Source organism: Cyprinus carpio, chromosome B2 (genome assembly GCF_018340385.1).
Source record: "Cyprinus carpio isolate SPL01 chromosome B2, ASM1834038v1, whole genome shotgun sequence".
Classification (NCBI taxonomy): Eukaryota; Metazoa; Chordata; class Actinopteri; order Cypriniformes; family Cyprinidae; genus Cyprinus; species Cyprinus carpio.
In genome coordinates, this window is record NC_056598.1 from 32035100 (window position 1) to 32055627 (window position 20528).

A 20528-nucleotide genomic window follows, 5' to 3' on the forward strand; every position below is an offset into this window, starting at 1 on the left:
TAGTGGATGCAACAAGACACAGGTTAAATGAAAAAAAAATCATGTTTTAATAGTAAAATAATATAATAACTATATTATAATAGCCTAATTTTTTACGCAATGCAATATTAATCGTTTTTATAATAATAATTAATAGTGTTAGTGAAAGAAACAGGACATAGGCCTACTGGATATTTTATAAATAATAGCTAATATCATATTTTAGAGTGAACTAGGTGTTAATATTAACATTATTTGCCCTTATTTACGTTATAATATTAGTTATATTAATTTTAGTTATAATAAACATTATAGATTATTTTTTGACAAGGTTCGTGTAAAAATGAAATGAAAAATTATATTCAAATGTGAATGTATTTCGAGTGCAGCTGCTCCAAAGAGTATAGAAGCCCAAGCGAACTAGTGCCGCGGTGCATTGTGGGTGTGCACGGAGAGTAAAATGGCGGACTTGGCGAACGAAGGTAGGCAACCGTGTGAATCCGCAAAATGAGTCAAATAAAGCAAATAAACCGCCGCCATGAGCCGTACACGCCACGGTAGCGTCGGTGAGAGCGCCACGCGTGTTTGTGACCCGCTCTGCGCGCTTCCGCGGCTCCGCGCGGGAGTGTGTGTGGATGTTTAGCTCCAGTTAGCCGATGAGTGTGTTAGCTTCGCGGGCTAAGCAGCGCACTGACAGACCGTGTGTGTGTGTGTGTGTGTGTGTGTGTGTGTGTGTGTGTTGACGTGTGTGTGTGTGTGTGTAGTGCAGCTAACGGACTGACCTCTTGGTGTGTTTCTCTTTTTGATTTTTAGGCGGGTGGAAACGCACGCGCTTCCCCCAGATGCTACGCATCCGCGCGCGCGCCGTGAAATAATAATTCATTTCATGCGTAATCATTACACGGGATTAAAAATGACGCTTTTCTATGAGCATGCTACTGCTTTAAGGATTAACATGTGTATCTTTAGCAAGCAGTTCAGTATTTCAAAATATGTAGCACAAATGTATTCGGTTTTCTGTATTATGCATCTACATTAGAATATGTAGTGCCTTTTTATTCTAATCGTGGTTTATTGGCTTAGACGTCTGTCTTTATCTTGTCAGGATCAGTGATGTGTGCTGTTAGTGATATTTAATTAATTATCCTTCTTTATTGAGACAGTACAATGCTTAAAAATTAAACATACACTAAAACTAAACGAAAGCAAATGGTGGGTGGGGTGGTGAGTTTCGATCTGATTTGGATGCATGGACTTTTTTTGATGTTATTCCAGCAAAAGCATCGATTTGTAGTCGGAAGACGGAGTCCCGAGCAGGTGGCGGTGTTTCATTCACGGGCAAGCCGGCTGTGGTAGCCGCTCTGGCGGCTTGTGGCGCTACCCGGCTCCGCTGCTTGTGCTAATGCAGGCCCGCGCACCCTCCTCCTGGCCCGGAGTGAAATGCAACCCCATGCACACATGATCCCCCCCCCCCCCTTTAGGACTCTAACGTCCTCCAGTACAGCAGCCTTGAGTGGTGAGATCACCCATGACCTAATTACAGTGATGTGCACGGGTTTACAGTGCTGAGCGAGCCACCCAGATGACTCTGTGATTGGTTTTTGGGAAAGGAACGCAACTGTTTACAGACGCACGTGTGCTATTGCACTCTTTAGTGGTTTGCAAATCATCTTAAACGGGCTTTGTACTCATCCTTATGAATGATTGTTTTATTAGCCGCCCGGTTTTGTTGCTGTCAAAGTCCTGCAGCTAAAAATACCAGACATGTCAGCCAGATAACGTGGCTTTGTTTATTTACGAAGCATGACGATCATTTTAAAGCCTTTTAATTGAGCAAGAAGTGCCTAGGGTTTTATTGGTTGGCTTGAAGTGAGATGAGAAATAAGATAACTTCTTTGACAACACTGTTTGGTTCGCAGGGACTGGTTACTAACCCCACTTGATCAGATTACCAGAGGCTTGTGATGGCAAGGACACACTACAGGTTGAGGTTTAAAATGTATTGGTTGGTTGTTTTCAATGCAATGCACAACATTAATAATGAATTTTTTTTTTTATGCATTTGGAAGAAGCTTTCATCCAAAGCGATATGTATTGAATATTTACATTTGTTTTAGGCGTCATGCGCATTCTCTGGGAATCAAACTAGTGCTTGTCATAGCTACATGAATGCTAGTTGATCGTATGAAATTATTAGAATATTTAAGCATTTGGTGACCTTTTTTTTTTTTTGCATTCAGCACAATTACTTGGCATAATGCACACCTTTTACATCTAATTGTGGTTTCCTCTCTATAACAGAGATTGTTTTCCTTTCATATGGTACTTTATGATTATGATTAATGTAGCATTTCTGTAAAATTTCACAGTTATTAACTTGTTGCAAGTTTCATTTGTTTATTTTAATTTTTATGTTTGGATTAATAATTGTAATAAAAATAAAAAATGATTGGGCATTGCAGTCTAGTCTTTTATCAAATTAAAAAAAAAAAATTTTTTATATATATATATATATATATATTATGTTTTTTTTTTACATTTTTTTTTTTTTAAACCAAAAGCTACTGGAGGCTATGTGTTAGTAATTTAATAATTATTTGTTAACAAGTATTTTTATGCATGGCACAAATGCCTCAACACTGTAATAATGACTTTTGAAATGTTTCAATAAAACAATTATTACTGTGTATTTTACAAGGAAATTCCATTTTATTCTTTCTACACAATTGCATGTTTAATTCAATGTTTTTCTTGCCGTTTCTTTGCTTTATTATCTAAAGGCAAAGCTGTCAGTTGATTGTTGTCTTTAAACTAAGTGTGAAATAACTTATAGGCATGGATCATTCTGATCCGCGATGGTAAAACTAAGATATGACGTTTGCTTTGGATGCTTTTGGTCAGTTTGAGTCGTGCCTTATCCTCAAATAAACCATTTTAGGAAATGACCTATTTTGTGAATGATTATCTTGTGACTTTGGATATTTGTGTGTGATTTAGGGGGAAGGTTGGATTGGTTCGATCGGATCTTTGTGATTTGTCAGTATTGGTGTTTTTTTGCTTTGTTTTATTTTAGTTTGGGTAAATTGTAGTGATTAGTGCTTTGATGTTTGTTTTTTTTGTTTCTTAGTTGGGCTGTTTTCTTGCTTAGTTAAATTAAAGATCAAGGAGACCCGATAACCGATTTTTGAACCGATATGTGGTCTAGTGTAAAAATGAAAATTTAATGTCAAAATTAAGAATAAAAAGGCCTATGACAAAGCCGACTGTCTTTAAATTATTTGAACACATCTTTAATTCTGAGAACTGTTCATAATAACAACATTAATATAAGTAATAAACAACAAACATAAAAAAGTGCTGGGAGCATCCATCAGCAGCAGCATTCTGTAAACTAAGTAAAACTTAAAAGCAAATTTAAACAGCAACAATATGAACAAATAAGGAAAAATAAATTGTAATCTATATAATATATATATATATATATATATATATTATATATGTGTGTGTGTGTGTGTGTGTGTGTTATATTTAGGATTTTATTTGCAACCAGAGAATGCATTAAAATCACACACACACCCATCATTGTAATAGTGGTTTTTTTATTTATTTTTAGACTGTTTATCACGGCGATACAAACTAGGAAGTATACAGGACCAGCGTCATCCAGAACGGTGCAATGTGAGATTATTGACAATTTACGTTATTAGCATAGGGTTATTAGCAGGGTGCGATTTGTGAAATAAACAGAGGGGGGGATGCTTTGAAAAATTTTATGAAATGTTTTTTAATACGACGGAAAATTGTATTTAGTGTGATCCTCAGTTTACATCAAAAAACATTGTAAGGCCTACGTATTAAGCCTATTAATTGTAATGATTTAATGTCCAGACCGGTTATTCAAACAACAAATTACATCGAGGGAAAGCGAGCAAAGAACACAACAGAGCTTTTTGAAACTCCGAATCAGTTAAACCATTGCGTCGCAAAATGATTCACTGTTTCGATGCGCTTCAATCGGATCGCGTATCGCGAATCATTTGATTCAGACTCTGGACGTCAGGAGCGGGGTTTGCATGAGTTGTTTATCCCGCACCGTCCGGATAAAGTTATCATGCAGAGGCAGATGGGGGGGCATCATAGACCAGTAAGGGGCGAGAATCCCCCCCATCCCCCCCGGCATAAATCGCACCCCCTAGGCAATAATGAAATGTAGAGAGCGCGTCCGCGGATATAACTAAATCAGGAATAGGGAGCTCGCGTCGCGTCAGGGCGTCAGAGCTCGCGCTTGATGCCCTTTCAGCTCTTCAAAATTGCATAATGGTAATTCTGAATCTGTATGATAAATTATTTTTGCAATCAGGTTAATAAAGCAATATTTCTCCCAAATATGTGCAATTTTTTTGACTAAGAGCCCTAACGGAACGGAGCTGTTCAGTGAAGCTATTGTGACAAACACACAAAAAAAAAACAAAACCGCTGCAGACGTGAGTGAATTCAGTCGTGTTGATAATCTATTCACAATAACAATGTTAAATGCTAAATTGGCCGAATGTGAGAGAAGTAGGTTTTAGTTTCACTATCTCAGCACTGATGTGATGATCCGTTAAAGCAATATCACTGCAATGACGTGACATTGACCGGGGAATTCACACAGTAAAAAAACTGAACGGGGCTTTGTCATCATAAAATCGATTATATTTAGGTGTTTTGCAACTTCAGTGTAGTGATTTATTTGCAACTTCAGGAACGTTTTACTGCATTCTTACCTCGAGAGATAACTTTTGATGTGTGATGATGATCACTGAAGCAGCTCCTGTGCTTTCGGTGTGTGAGAGCGGAACATTTTTCCAGCCGCGCCAGCCGTATTGATTGGCCAGGCTCGTGACTCCCAACAAATCAGACGGACGATGGGCGATGGGCGGAGCTCTGACTGAGGTGGCTGGATCAGTGCCAGATCGCGCATTTCAAAATAAAATGGTTTTATCGGCAAATCGGTTTTGAAAATGGCCGATGCCGATAACAATAAAAAATGCTTAATATCGGCGCCGATAATCGGGGCCACGCCGATAATCTCGGTCGACCCCCTCTTAGTTAAATTAAAGTTTGGTAGGATTTTGGAGAGGCATACGGGTGTTGTATCTATTTAAGCCATATTTCCTGCTAATTTTCTTTCTGTTTTTCTTTTTTTAACAGAGAAGCCTGCCATAGCTCCTCCAGTGTTTGTGTTTCAGAAGGACAAAGCACTGAAGGTTTGTTCACTCTGATTCTTCAAGGAATAATTCATTAAAAAATGGTCAAACCCATTGTTTTCTTTATTTCTTGCAACATTTTCCCCCCGACTGTAATTGGAGAACAACATTTGTTTATGCATGTACAGTACAGACCAAAAGTTTGGAAACATTACTATTTTTAATGTTTTTGAAAGAAGTTTCTTCTGCTCATCAAGCCTGCATTTATCTGATCAAAAATACAGAAAAAAATGTAATATTGTGATATATTATTACAATTTAAAATAATTGTTTTAAATTTATTATACTTTAAATTATCATTTAATTCTGTGATGCAAAGCTGAATTTTTAGGATCATTATCACATGATCCTTTAGAAATCATTCTAATATGATGATTCATTATCAAAGTTGGAAACAGTTCTGCTGCTTAATATTTTCAGAACATGTGATACTTTTTTAGGATACTTTTGATGAATAAAAAGTAAAAAAAAAAAAAAAAAAGAAGCTTATGTTTTTAAAATATAAATATTTGTAATAACAATATACACTACTGGTCAGTAATTTTGGGGTCAGTAATTTATTTTTTCTTTCTTTTTTTAAATAAAATCAATACTTTTATTCAGCAAGGATGTGTTAAATTGATAAAAAGTGATAGTAAAGAAAATATATTATTAGAATATATATTATTAGATTTTTTTTTTATTTTGAATAAAATGCAGTTCTTTTTAACCTTTTTATTCATCAAATATATTAGACAGCAGAACTGTTTCCAACACTCATAATAAATCAGAATATTAGAATGATTCTAAATGATCATGTGATAGACTGGATGTTACATGTGACACTGAAGGCTGGAGTAATGATGCTGAAAATTCAGCTTTGTATCAGAGGAATAATTTTTTTTTTTTTTTAAGTATATTCAAATAGAAAACTATTATTTTAAGTTGTAATAATAATTTCACAATATTACTGTTTTTTTTCTGTATTTTTGATCAAATAAATGCAGGCTTGATGAGCAGAAGAAACTTCTTTCAAAAACATTAAAAATAGTAATGTTTCCAAACTTTACTGTATATATACAATCAGTTCTGATTGTTTGTTTATGTCCAGCAAGCAATATGCAGAACTGATATTCAATGATTTGGCAGCAGCAAGAACAATAAAATTAACAACAGGCAAAATAAATTATCAAATTGAAATGTTTTCAAATGAAGAACATAATTAAACGACAAGCAAGTCTTTGCATAATCTATGCACTTTGCATAAATGTAACAGTTATTATTGGTGTTTTGGTTGACCATCCTCATCTCTAAACAGTGTTTTAAGGTTCACTGAGTTTAGGAAGCTCAGTACAAAAAAATAAAAGAATAATAATTAGCCACCTGTCCTGGCGCTTTATTGTGTTTAGTAGTAAAAATAATACAAAAACAACAAACAAAACATGAAATGCATTACATTAGAATCACAGTCTTGCATTTATAGACTGCATCATTTACACCCCAAACCTGTATAAGTTTCTTTCTTCTGCTAAACACAGAAAAATGTTGGTAACCGAACAGTCGACGGCAGCCATTGACTTCCACATTTTTATCCCCTCCATACTATGGAAGTAAATGTCTCCCATCAGCTGTTTGGTTTCCATCATTCTTCAAAATATCTTCTTTTGTGCTCAACAGAAGATAAAACCGACTGTAAGTCCATCTCCAGATTTAGTGGCATGGTGTAATTTCTGCTCTGCTGGAAGCACCAAACAGCTTTGCAAAAATGAGTTTTAAACGCTCTTGTCCACCTTTCTCAAGTCCAAAGGGAAGTCCTACTGCAAACTCAAGCCATTGGTTGCAGTTGCATTTCTATTTGGTGGGTTAGAAATGATATGTTGCCGTTTTAACTGCTGTTTTCAGAAGCCATGATATTGTGAATTTTGTAGTTGCCAACTAAACAAACCTCTTTCCCATAATAACCTGAGGATGTTATGATGGATGACACTTACTGGGAAATATTAAATTTTACCTTTGAGTTTTATTACAATAACAAAACAGACATTTTTCTATAAACACTCAGGCGAGGCATGAACGTTTCTTCTTGTACCTGCCAAATTTTATCATTAGCAGGTAATTTCCCCAACTCAGCTGGCCAGTTCATTATCAGAGAACGGGGCTGTTTACGCTGTTGTTTTCCATTATACAGTGTGTTTCTCTGTGATGTAGTCCAGTTCTGTGTGACCAAATGAATTTATTCATGTTTGTGTCTGTTCCAGAGATCCGCAGATGGGTCGAGTGCGGAGGACGGGGACGGTAAGTTTGAAAAGTTTTTTTTGTTTCTAGTGATGCATCAAAGTAAAAATTATTGGCTGCTAAAAACTGTGGACATTACACAAACTATTTTTCCCATGATACTTGCTTTTTTTTTGATAAGCTGTTGTATGATGTGCCAAAACAAACAAAAGCACATCGGTTCCTTACAATATAATGCATGAAAATGTTACTCTCACTGTCAGTATAAATGCATAGGGCAGACAAATCCATGTGTGTGCCAGAGGAGTGTCTTATAAAATGCAAATATGTATTGAATTTAAATTATAATCACGTTTGCATATTGACTGTACTATTCTTGCTGTAGACTTGTTAAATTGTTTTGCACTCTTTTAAACCTGAACAGCTTCAAATGCAATCTGCTTTTGATGGAATCTGCATTTTTTTCTTTCGAAAATGAAAGTTTCTGTTCATTTTTTGGCCAATATTTGTCTTATTTTTGGTGGCTAGAATTGTGATGCATGCTTGAGTTTTATTTAATGCATCATAAATAGTCTCAGAAAATATCCTAAAATGCCCTATTTGTTACTCTCAAAATAAAACCTTCAGCAGACGATAACAGAAACATTGACGTGGAGCAAACGCATTGTGCACATGCCACGATTCAAGTTTTTAATATTTCATGTAAACATCCACTGGTGATTATGTTTTGCTGGAAGGGAACTTGTATATGATATGTGATGAGATGCAGACAGTGAGACACTAACACAACGTCTCCATAAAATATATTGTAGGATGCAGATGTGCGTTTATCATCCAGACGTCGGTTTGAGAGTTACTTGGAGGTCATTGTCTGATTTAAAGGATGGTCACCCAAAAATGAACATTATTCACTAGCATGTCTTCCCTGATGTAGATGCGATTTGGAGAATCTTAGCATTATGTTACTTGCTCACCATTTGATGCTCTGCAGTGAATGGGTGCCGTCAAAATGAGAGTCCAAACAGCTGATAAAAACATCACAATAATCCATAGCACTCCAGTCCATCAGTTAACATCTGGAGAAGACAAAAGCTGAAACACATCCAGCATTAAGATGTTTTTAACTTAAAATGAATCTTCTATCCATAATATTGCTTTCTCTTGTGAGAAAGATCGACATCTTGTCTGAATCAGGAGAGAAATCTACACAAATCAAGCACCGTTTACAAGCCAAAACATTCCTAAACAGCTCTTAAAATATATATGTGGGTGGATTTTGATGTGAGAGACAACAGGAGATGGACTTTTTCACTGGAGGAAGCATTATTATGAATTGTACACTCAATTTTGACCTGAAGCGACGGTTTAAAAGCTTTAATGATGGATTTGTTTCTTACAAACACACAGCATTTGGCTTCATAAAGTGTTAACTGATGGACTGGAGTGGTGTCGATTACTTGTGGATTATTGTGGTGTTTTTATCAGCTGTTTGGACTCTCATTCTGACGGCACCCATTCACTGCAGAGCATCCATTGCTGAGCAAGTGATAAAATGATATATTTCTCCAAATCTGATGAAGAAACACTCATCTACATCTTTTTTTGGTCATCCGTTCTTTAAGTCAATAATGCATTTATTGAATTAATAAATGTAATGTGATTTCCTATCCAGATGTCTTTATTTTTACATCCTCTGCATCCTTATTTTGTAATTTCTAAAGTCACGTCAGTTGACGGTAGAAGTCAGTATAATTGCACAAAAATTGTCAGAACATTATTAGAATAATTAGTCATTGCAAAAGGCTAATTTAAATCAAGCATTTTCAGTTCTCTGCACTGTGGCCTGAGTTTCCGTGCTCCACTAGTTTTTAGTTTCTGATTGATCTGTTGATTGAATTATGCTCTCCAGATTCAGATCGAGATGAAGGCGAGTACTGTCCTCCGGTAAAGAGAGAGAGGACCTCATCTCTGACCCAGTTCCCTCCGTCACATTCAGGTGAGTCTTCAGCGGTCCTCGTCTCTGCAGTGGATTGGCACTGTTCACTTTGAAGGGGGTGGATTCTGAGTATTATTTGAACATTAGACACTCTCATCTGATCCTATCTGTCTTTCGTGCTTTCTTTTGTTTCCTGCACAGTTCCCAAGAATAATATCTTTATGCCCTCAAGTTTATGCCAGTCTCCAACTGGTAACTCAGACTCAGAGCCAGGTAAAGAACCAGCCCCCATTTCAATCCTTTCTGGTGACTATAAAGATTTAAACTTAACACTGTGTCCTAGCCATCCATGATGTGTCCCAAGTCAAGTCATTTTTCTATCCATACCAAATTTTATCAACCAATCAGAGCGTGAGATCTTTAATATGCAGTTGTGGAGGAGGGATTTGGGCCAATGAAATTTCACAGTGGGTGGAGCTACTAGTCACAGTGCAATAGAAATAGAAACCAGAACTGGCCTTGTTTTGGGTTCATGACTCTTTATCTTTTTTGTTTGGATCGGAAATAAAGTTTCAGTGTAATCGACTGCTTAAATAAGAAATACAAATTCCTAAATCTTTAAATCTGTCGTAGGCCCACCTATATTTAAACATCTGAAGTCTGAGGGCTTTTAGAGTAGTTTTCAGTTTTAAAAACTGTTTGCGATGATTATTAATGAAAATATAAAAATACATTTTTGCTTATTTTGCCTGTCACTAGATGCTTCATCACGCCAGTCTCCATCAGGACGTCTGTAACTCAGTGTAATTTACAGGGTTCTGCGGCCGTCCTCAGTTTTTCTCATGTTTGACAGTCTAAGGCTTTGTTTACGCTGCACACATCAAATTTGGTTTTCAAGTATGATCTTCAGGAGTGACTGTCCGCACTTTTCATTTTTCACATGTGGATGTGGTTTAGACTGGGTTAGTAATCAGATTTTCTTTCCTTTTTATGCAGACAAAAAAAAACAAACTGGGTACATTTTCCTGCCTGTCGAAATAAAGCCATAGTGTTTGCTTGGTCATCAAATCAGATTTTTCCATCTATTAAGGGGATGCATTAATGAAATTATGATGAAATTTCGTAATTTTATGTTGAGGCACTTTATGTATGCATGTGTGTTTTAGTTTGTGTATTAAATTGTATATTGTAATAATTAAATTGATTGAAAAACAAAATATATTTGGTATAATTCTAATTGGATTTTTATATATATATATATATATATATATATATATATATATATATATATATATATATATGATATATATATATATATATCTATATACAGAAATATGAAAATGGCATTCAGCCTAAACATATTTAATATGAAACTGACAACCAGCAGAACAAATAAATTAGTTTTTTAATTATATATACAGACACACACACACACACACATATATATATATATATATATATGTAATTATAAGTACATTGTAATTTGATTTTGCATAGTTAGTTATATATAGGGGTGCTCCAAACAGGATTTTTGAGGCCGATCACAGAAAGCAGTATCTGCCCATACGATCACCGATGCCAATCTTTTTAAAGCCCTATTTTTATCATGTAGAATATTTTTTTAGTAAAACTCCAATCAGGAATTTTAGACATTTATTCAGGGTCTGAATTACATTTTTGAAAATGAATTCCCCTCTTAGGCGACTCTTGTGAGAGGGGATGTTTTTAATTTGAAGGGTGGAGGGGAGCATATTTTAGACATTTTTCAAAAGTATATTTATCTCACCTAAATTTTCGATTATGCAATGCTTTTTTTGTTTTTGCATTTGTGCAATTGTTGCACAGTAGTAGCAGCAGCACAGTTGCTCAAGCAAGTGGCAAAACATTTAAAATGCTTTTCTTACGTTATCACAAACATTCTAAATTAAAACTTACCATTGACAGAAACAGGCAGCTCTACTGCCTTTTCTTTAGCTTTTGAAACTTTATTACAAGCAATCCTGCGGTTCATATAAGGAATTTGTTTCTTTTAAACCTAGCCAAAAAGCCGTATGTTTTGACTAAAACAGTAGACTTTTATTCATGGTGTATATTATATTTTTTGTTTTTTATTTTTAGAGAATAATGTGCTGTCACTTTAATTCATGCAAGTCTCCAGGAGAGCCACGAGTGCTAAATGGTTAAACGTTGGCAAAAAATTAAAAGAAATGCAGTTTTTAAAACATTAGTGACAACACTGCCTCAAATAAAAACTCATTTAAAGCACATTTGCTGAGAGTAATCACATATTTCGTCCTCTAGATTACGTGTTGCACAGAATAATGTTAATGGCAGATGCTATGCATGCGTCTGATGGCAGCTTTCTATTTTTGTCTCTCTTAGAAAGAGAACAAACCCAGCCAAGCGCACTAAACCCAAATGTGTACCGGCTACTGTCAGGAATGTGCTAAAACAAGTCCAGAGGCCTGTGGGGTGACCTAAGGTCTAACAGGAAGTGGTCAGAGCCGTTATGAGACTGTAGATACGAAGCAAAGTGTGAGAGCCCTACAGAGACGGACATGCTGTGTTTGAATTACTAGAGTATACTGTGTGGTGTATATAAAGCATACTGCCTACTGTTTTGTAAAAATATGAAGCTGTATACATCTAAAAAATATTAAACGGTACTATACTGTTTTTTTTTTCTTTCCAATTTCTGACAGGAAGGCATCAGATGTGCTTTTAACTTGCATAGTGTTGCAATTCTTGACTGAAGTTTTTGAGGCAGAATTGCGTCATGCATTACAGATGAACTTTGAGTGTTTGTTTATCTGAGAGCTCTTATCTGGTCTTGCATAAGGCATGTTTGGTTTATCATCATCATGTTTATGCTTCTGTTTGTCCGTCTCAGAAGAGAAGCCCGTCGGGTTCAGGTTGAAACCTCCCACACTCATTCATGGCCAGGCCCCAAGCGCAGGTAAGATCAACTCATTCCTGCTTTGAACCTTTTACTGCATCTACACACACACATGCAGCACATGAATCTGCTCTTTATAGCAGGAAAGATTAGTCACAATGGGTCTGACTGTAAAGCTTCCTCTTTCAGTACTTTTTTTAAAAAGTCATCTTGTGCGTTTGAAAGATTAGGGATGCACCGAAATAAATTCTTCTCAATTTTATTTATTTATTATTATTATTATTTTTTTTTTAAATATTTTTTTATTATTATTTTTTTTTTTAATATATCGAAATATATTTTTCTTTTTTTTTTTATTTATTAGTTTTTAAAATTTCAGTTTAGTTTAAATATTTAATCTAATATCTATTTGACTTTATTTTAGCTTTATTTCAATTATGGAAGACAATTTTTATTTTATTTTTTATTAAATGTATAATTAATTTAATTACCGTTAATTATTAGTTTTAGTTAACTATAGCAGCACAAACTTAGAAAGCTTTTCCGTATTTTAGAACATCCCATTGCATGATAATTACAATTAAGGCTTTTTATCTGATTGTCAGAGATTGGTGTGTGCTGTTATGCTGCGGTGTTTGGTTTCTGATTCAATCCGTTAGTAGGTTGTTTTCCAGGCGTTCCCAGTCAGAAGCCCCAAAGAACAGCAGCGCAGTGTTCTCAGACCAGCCGTTTTACAGGCGCCTCCGGCCAAAACCCTCACAGAATCCGTCAAGACCAGTACGTACATCTCCCATAATGCTCGCTGCTTCCTTTCACAGCAGCAGAATCTGTAGAGGTCTCAGACTGTTCTGTAGAGAACCACATTTTAGGCTTTTTTGTGTTGAGAACAGATGTGTAAAGTAATAAGCAAATATACATATATATATATGTGTGTGTGTGTGTGTGTGACCCTGGACCACAAAACCAGTCATAAGGGTTGATTTTTCAAAATTGAGATTTAAACATCATATAAATAAATTAGCTTTCCATTGATGTATGGTTTGTTAGGATCGGACAATATTTGGCTGAGATACTATTTGAAAATCTGGAATCTGAGGGTGCAAAAAAATCTAAATATTGAGAAAATCGCCTTTAAAGTTGTCCAAATGAAGTTCTCAGCAATGCATATTACTAATCAAAAATTAAGTTATAATGTATTTACAGTAGGAAATTTGCAAAATATCTTTATGGAACATGATCTTTACTTAATATCCTAATGATTTTTGGCATAAAAGAAAAACTAATAATTTTGACCCATACAATGTATTTTTGGCTTTTGCTACCCCAGCAGCTTGAGACTGATTTTGTGGTCCAGGGTCATAAATATATATATATATATATATATATAATTTCTGAGACCTTCTAATTTTACCTATTTTTGAATATACATTGTTACTATTAATAATATTATTACTGTATTAGATTTTTTTTGTATAATACTTAAAATGGTTAAAAAGTTGCTGTTTGTATACTACTTTTTCTAATATTGAATTGGACAAAATGTTTTCTTTCTTTAATCTACAGATGATCTTGTCAGCATAACATTTTGAGTGAATGTTGTGGGGAATAAGTGTTTATTTCAGCAGTTTTTCTCATTTGTCATTGTTATTCCTATGTATCAGCATTATATCGGCCATCAGTCACCTTGCTCTTTAGATATATTAGTGTCGACTAGAAGAGGTTTGGGTTGCCCACTAGTATTCAGTACTCAGAGCCGTATTATCCCAAGCTGGAAACGTGTGTTGATGGTGTGATGCTGTTAGTTTATGCCAGTGTTTTCGCTCGCAGACTCCAGCTGTGGAACAAATGGAGTGGGGAAGTTTGGAGATTCATCATCAGAGAGCCGATCCGTTTTCCTGAACAACACAGAGAGCTCGGACAAATCACCGGTGAGGACATACGGCACAAAAATCTGAGATGTATACGCTTGAAAAATAAACCACAACTAATTACTTCCTGTTTAGAGCATCTCGTAAACATCAGCATCACCTGTAATCATTGCTGATGTATGAGATGACCTGGGTGCTTATGAATTCATAACTGATGATGACTAATACATATGACTGTAGGAAATTACAGACGATCTGATCTGATCTAGTTCCAGCTTTAATGCAGGTTAATTCGAGAGTTAATTGTTTTAGTTTTAAGCAGCAGTAATGTGGTATGATTGTTGAACAGTGACATTTTGATTGATTTATGAAATGTTTACTATGAGATTTTACTGTATGTGACTAAAATATTTTTAAATCTATAAAGCAATTTGTAATCTCAAATCTTAGCAAATATCATCTAAGACATTATTGGGAAATATAGAGTGACAGCTGCTATTTATATAATTTTATTAAATAGTCCTCATACAGTGTCTCATTGATTTACATTACAAGCATCAAAATTTCATCACTTTTTGGCCATATAAATCTCATCATCTGCACCAAATGTAATATTTTTGCTTAGTTTGGGTCTCTGAATCAAATTGAGCTGTTTTTTCATCCTTAAATATGAGCTTCATCTTCTCACTGTATCATACAGGGTTTCTGTTGGTCTTCAAGTCTTAATTCCACAAATGAAGGCCTAAAAAGTCAAAAATTGAGAGAGCAGAAAGTCTTAAATTAATAAAGTCGTAGCATTAAATGTTGCATGCACTGTGAAAAAAATCTAAATTTTTTGTTCTCCAATAAAAATAACTAAAAATCCTTAAATCAAGATTTTCAATGTTAAATACATATTAAGAAGGGCTGTCACTAATGATTATTTTGGCAGTAATCTGTCGATTATTCTAATTTTTTTTTTTTCTTTTTTTGTGGTAATAAAAATAGACTTATGCATAAAATAGCTGATAAAATGACATTAAATACATTTATAATACCAATGGGTCAATAATAATGAGTTGAAATAATAATGAAATAGTATCAAGCTCAAGTAATCATTGTTTTATTGAACAAAACTCTCTGTACATTGTGTATAACAAATGCCTGCAGAGGGCGCCAACGGCCTGCGCGATCTAATCCTTGTTTAATATTCACTATACAACATTTAATTCAAATGTCCACTTAATCTTAAATATTTGGCAATTTCTTTATGACAGAAATGCTACAGCCACTGTAAGCTCTTGAATATATGGACATCAAAACGCGTAAACTCGAGAGTGAGCTTTTATTTTGAAATTGCAATGAACCGTTAGCATATTGAGAAAGATATTCTGCTGTGTTTGCATTGGTTTATAAATGATTTACCATACAAATCTAATGAAGTGGTGCACGTTGCATTCCCAGATGAATGTTATAATAAACCCAAACTCACAGCAATATGCAGAGATGGAGTATGAGGTGCTCCACATATGTAAATGATAGCAGTTTGTGTGGAGCAGCATTTACTGTGAACGGAGCCGCTCTGACATGCACGCATGTAAATAAAGAGCATATATTAAACCTGCATTGCATGTATTGATTTAATTGAATCGTAGCATTTGTGAATTCACAATAGCATTATGCTTTATTTTAAAATGGGTTTAATACATCATGCAGCCTTATAAAAATATATAAATAAAAAAACGGTCTAATAATGTTTCATGGATTCTCGTCCATGAAATGTGCCATTTAGCCGATTACTTGACACCTGCAGAATTAAATCGAGGAGTTTTTAAAATCGAATACTCGAATAGAATCAAGGAATCATGACAGCCCCAATATGAAGTCTTGTTTTCTGAGAAATTGAACAAAATTAATTTTATTCTTAAACAAAAATCTGTAAATTAGATATGAAAACTTTTCTCTTTTTTTTTTTAAGTAGATTTTTCTGAATCGTTAGAAATTTCATCTTGTTTTAATCATAAACTCATTTTATTTTCATCAATGCATCATAAAACAAGACTTCTTATCATAAATTATATATATATATATATATTTTTTTTTTAAGCAAATTCAGATTAGTTATTTCTATATTTTAACAGAGCTGTTCAGGCCATAATTTAATTTTTTTTTTTTTTTTTTTGTAGTTGCTAATTCGAGACATTTACATTGAAAGACCATATTCAAAAGACATTCTAATTTTTTCAAAAAAATGTCTTTTATTGTTCTTAAAAAGGTCTTGATGAACCTTCATAAAACTCTCATACTATATGAGCCACAAAAGCCTGATGTATCGGACATAATACTCAAAAAATACTTTCTTTACTAAAAGCCCATAGACTTGTCATTGGATCTGCATTAATTTGAGTTCCTTTGCAGAAGCGGGAGAAGGAAGGAGAGGAAAATGGAGGTGGACAGAAAGAGGACAGCAGTCAGAAGAAGGATAGTGCGGTGGATCATCGTTTGTGTTCGGGCAGAATATCAAAAGAGCGAGCGAAGGTCAGCGCTGACTCACTGCTGCATTTGTCTCATTCTTTATTCGAGCTGCAGACTGGCACGATAGAAGTTTCCCAAGGAGTGTTTGTGTTTATCCTCCAAATCTGTTACTGTGTTTTTTCCTTGAGCAGTTGGAGGAAAACAGCACATCCAGTGACTCGAAAGACCTCCACACAAGATTCTCAGTCTGCCGGCACCATTATTTCTTACAGTACATGGGCAGCGCTAGGTAACGGTTCAATAGAGCCATGCGAATCTGTTCAACTCTCTCTGGCCTGGCTTCTTCATCCCGAAATCTGCTTCTGTTTGCTTTTCCAGCTCCAACAATGCCACCAACAGCTCAGATAAAGGCTCCAAGTTTGTTTTTGGCCAGAACATGTTTGAGAGAGTTCTGGTGAGTGTAAAGGATGAGTGGGTTTGGACAACCGATGCATTTGTGACCCTGGACCACAAAACCAGTCTTAAGGGTCAATTTTTTGAAATTGAGATCTATAAATCATCTGAAAGCTGAATAAATAAGCTTTCCATTGATGTATGGTTTGTTAGGATCGGACAATAATGGCAGCGATACAACTATTTGAAAATCTGGAATCTGAGGGTGCAAAAAAATCTAAATATTGAGAAAATCGCCTTTGAAGTTGCCCAAATGAATTCTAAGCGATGCATATTACTAATCAAAAATTAAGTTTTAATATGTTTACAGTAGGAAATTTACAAAATATTTTCAAAGAACATGTTCTTTACATCCTAATAATTTTTGGCATAAAATAAAAATGTATAATTTTGACACATACAATGTATTTTTGGCTATTGCTACAAATATACCCCAGAGACTTAAGACTGCTTTTGTGCTCCAGGGTCACATTTTTTGTCCCATTCAGTTTTTTGTACAGACTATTCAGCTCTTAAATGTAGCATATGAAGGAATAATTTCCCCCAAAATAAAAATTATTTACTCCTGATCTTGTCTTACCTCAAAAAGGAAGTTTAGTAGAAAATCCAAGCTGCTCTTTCCATTCAGTTCAAGTAGGAAGTGACTCCAAAAAGTCTATTGTGCCTCACTGATGGAAAGAACAGACAATCACCTATTTGGTTTTTATTTTGGGTGAACTATTTCTTAAAATATTTCAGCACACAACAGTAAAAAAGACGGTGCCGGCAAAGTGGATTTTCAGAGTCTTTTCAGAGGTGTATAAGAGAGTTTTGTGCGTACTCTTTCAGAGCCCCCCAAAAGGAGGCGAGGTGTCAGTCGAGGCCAGTAAGAGACGGTCCCAGCTCCAGCGTCTGAGCCGTCATCACAAGAGGCCACACCTGAGAAAAGTAGGTGTTCCAACCCAATCATACTTTGATTGTTTTGGCTTGAATATTAAATGAATTATGTGACTGGATGCTCTAGGATTATCAGTGTTGTCATGCCATAATTACTATTTTGAGCTAAGCATTCATCATAATAGGCATGTTTGCTACAGTCAGTTCATCCTGAGCTGTTGAAATGATGCTTTTCTCCCTGTGTGTGTGTGCATGTCAGATCACAGTGTAACAGAGTCTCTGGAAGAGTCGGCAGCCGCGTACACCAAAGCCACTGCCAAGAAGTGCATTCTGGAGAAAGTAGAGGTCCGTACAGGAGAGGAGGCGGAGAGCAATGTTTTACAGGTGAGATGACGTTCAGTATAGCAGTCAGTCACCACAGCAAAAACACTGGCTTATACTCCACCATTTAAAGAATGTTCTGGGTTCAGAACAAAGTCATCTGTCAACAACATCTGCTTCAGCTTTTGGTTACCTCAGAAAATGATCTCAACTCATTCATAAAAGATTTGTTTCATGATCAGAAAGTCAGCATATTAAAATAATGATTTCTGAAGATCATGCATAAACAGTTTAGACTAGTCTTAAAAATCTATCTATTTTTTTTCTCTTCAAGACAGTAGTTAGTATCAGTTGTTTATTTGTACTTAATATTCTTCTATTAGTTCAGGTTATGCTTTCAAAACTGTGTATTTAAATGTGTGTTCCAGTGTCTTGCCTCATAGAAGTCTATTGTAAGTGCATCAGTGTAAACAGAGAGCAGTCTGAATGAGTTTCTGTGGTAGTTAGGAGCAGGCTACAGATGTGTTTTCTAGAGCTTAATTTGCACTGACCCGGGACCATTCCTTTAATCCTTTTCAGGCCAGTTTGTTCCTTCAGGAAACTTGATGTGCTGATAATGAGCTGATTTGTGTGCGTCTCTCCACAGATGCAGTGCAAGTTGTTTTGTGTTTGATAAGCCAGTTCAGTCGTGGGGTGGAAACGAGGCCGCGGTTCTGCTCAGACTTAATGACATGGCATCCACCGATGACGGCACGTTACAGTCGAGATTAGGTAAGGAGCAGCGCCGAACGTTGTCAAGCTTCTTTAGAGAGCAGCAGAAATGTGCTGTAGTTCCTCATGTGTCTGTGTCTGTGTGTGTCTGTTAGTGATGCGCACGCAGGGCAGTCTGCGCTGATCCTCAACACAAGCTTGGCCTCAGATGCAGGGGGATAAAGCCAGTGAGAAGAGCGTTCGTATCACAGCCATGGACACTGAGGACCAGGGCGTCAAGGTCTTCCTCATATCGGTAGGATGGACACCTCTGTAACACTTTACACAGGAAGTGCTTAGGTTTTTAGTTGTATTTCTGTTAAATAATGCAAAAGTTTAAAAAGCAACTCTGGCATCGAGTTTTACTGCTCACAGAAAGTTTTTTTAGGCCAATAAATTAATACAATAATAAAATAAGTTGTGTGTGTGTATAAATAATAAAAAAAAAATATATATATATGTGTATGTGTATATGTGTGTGTGTGTGTGTGTGTGTGTGTGTACACAAAATAAAATGTATACTATATATGTAATTTTTTTAATGTGTATTTTTATTAAATTTATTAATATTTTAATTTTTATTATTATAAAGTATTTTTTTATTTTATTTTGTATTAAAATTCATTTAATTTAAAGTTTTTGTGCAGTTTTTTAAATGTTTTAATTCTATTTAATTTTTTATTATTTAATTCTAAGTATATATATAATTATATCTATATGTAACATTAAATTATATATAAAATATATATTTTATTTTAAATAGTATTTATTTTATATTTTTAATTTTATACACATGTGTACTAATTGACGACTTTGATATTTGTTTTAATAAATTTAATTTTATATTATCTTTTATACATATTTATATAATTAAAATAAATGTTTTTAATGTATTTATTTTAATTAGTTTTTTTATATATATACTATTTAGTATTCACAAGGTTTTAAAAAAGGAAAAAAATTGGTGAAATCTCAGACGGTTGTAGGAGATAATATATAAGAGAATAGAAACTGGTTCTTTATTTGTTTTAAAATATTGAATCTCGCCTAGAAGTTATGTATGTATGCCACAACCTCTATAAAGTTGTTTTTCTCTGTCACTCATCAATCATAGAGCCGTTCATCAGTGATTGCAGTTGTGATTAGTTTTGTGGGAGCCCTGTATCATGGTGTAAGTTGTGTGTCATCAGGCGTGAGCTCTAAAGATGCGGGTCAGCTGGCCGCGGCGCGGCATCACCGGATCCTGGCCCTGCGGAGTCGTGTGGAGCAGGAGGCCGAGAGCGCACCCCTCCCGTCCGAAACCAGAGATCCCGCATTCAAACGAGGACGACGACAGCGACGATGACCAACCCGCTAACAACAGCAGCGGCACGGGGAACTCCAACGCTAGCGTTACGGGATTTTACATCAGTGAACCAGTGGAGAAATTCTGATGGTTATTGATGAGCCAGAAATATTTCTTCAAGCACAAAACCAATAAATGGCTGAAAGTATAAATCTAAATCATTTTCTATAGATTTTTATATACATTC

General features: G+C 35.2%; 1 pseudogene; it reads left to right on the forward strand.

The window, feature by feature from the left end:
• Positions 1-368: 368 nt before the first annotated feature.
• Positions 369-20429, forward strand: LOC109092756 (annotated as a pseudogene).
• The last annotated feature ends 99 nt before the right edge of the window (positions 20430-20528 follow it).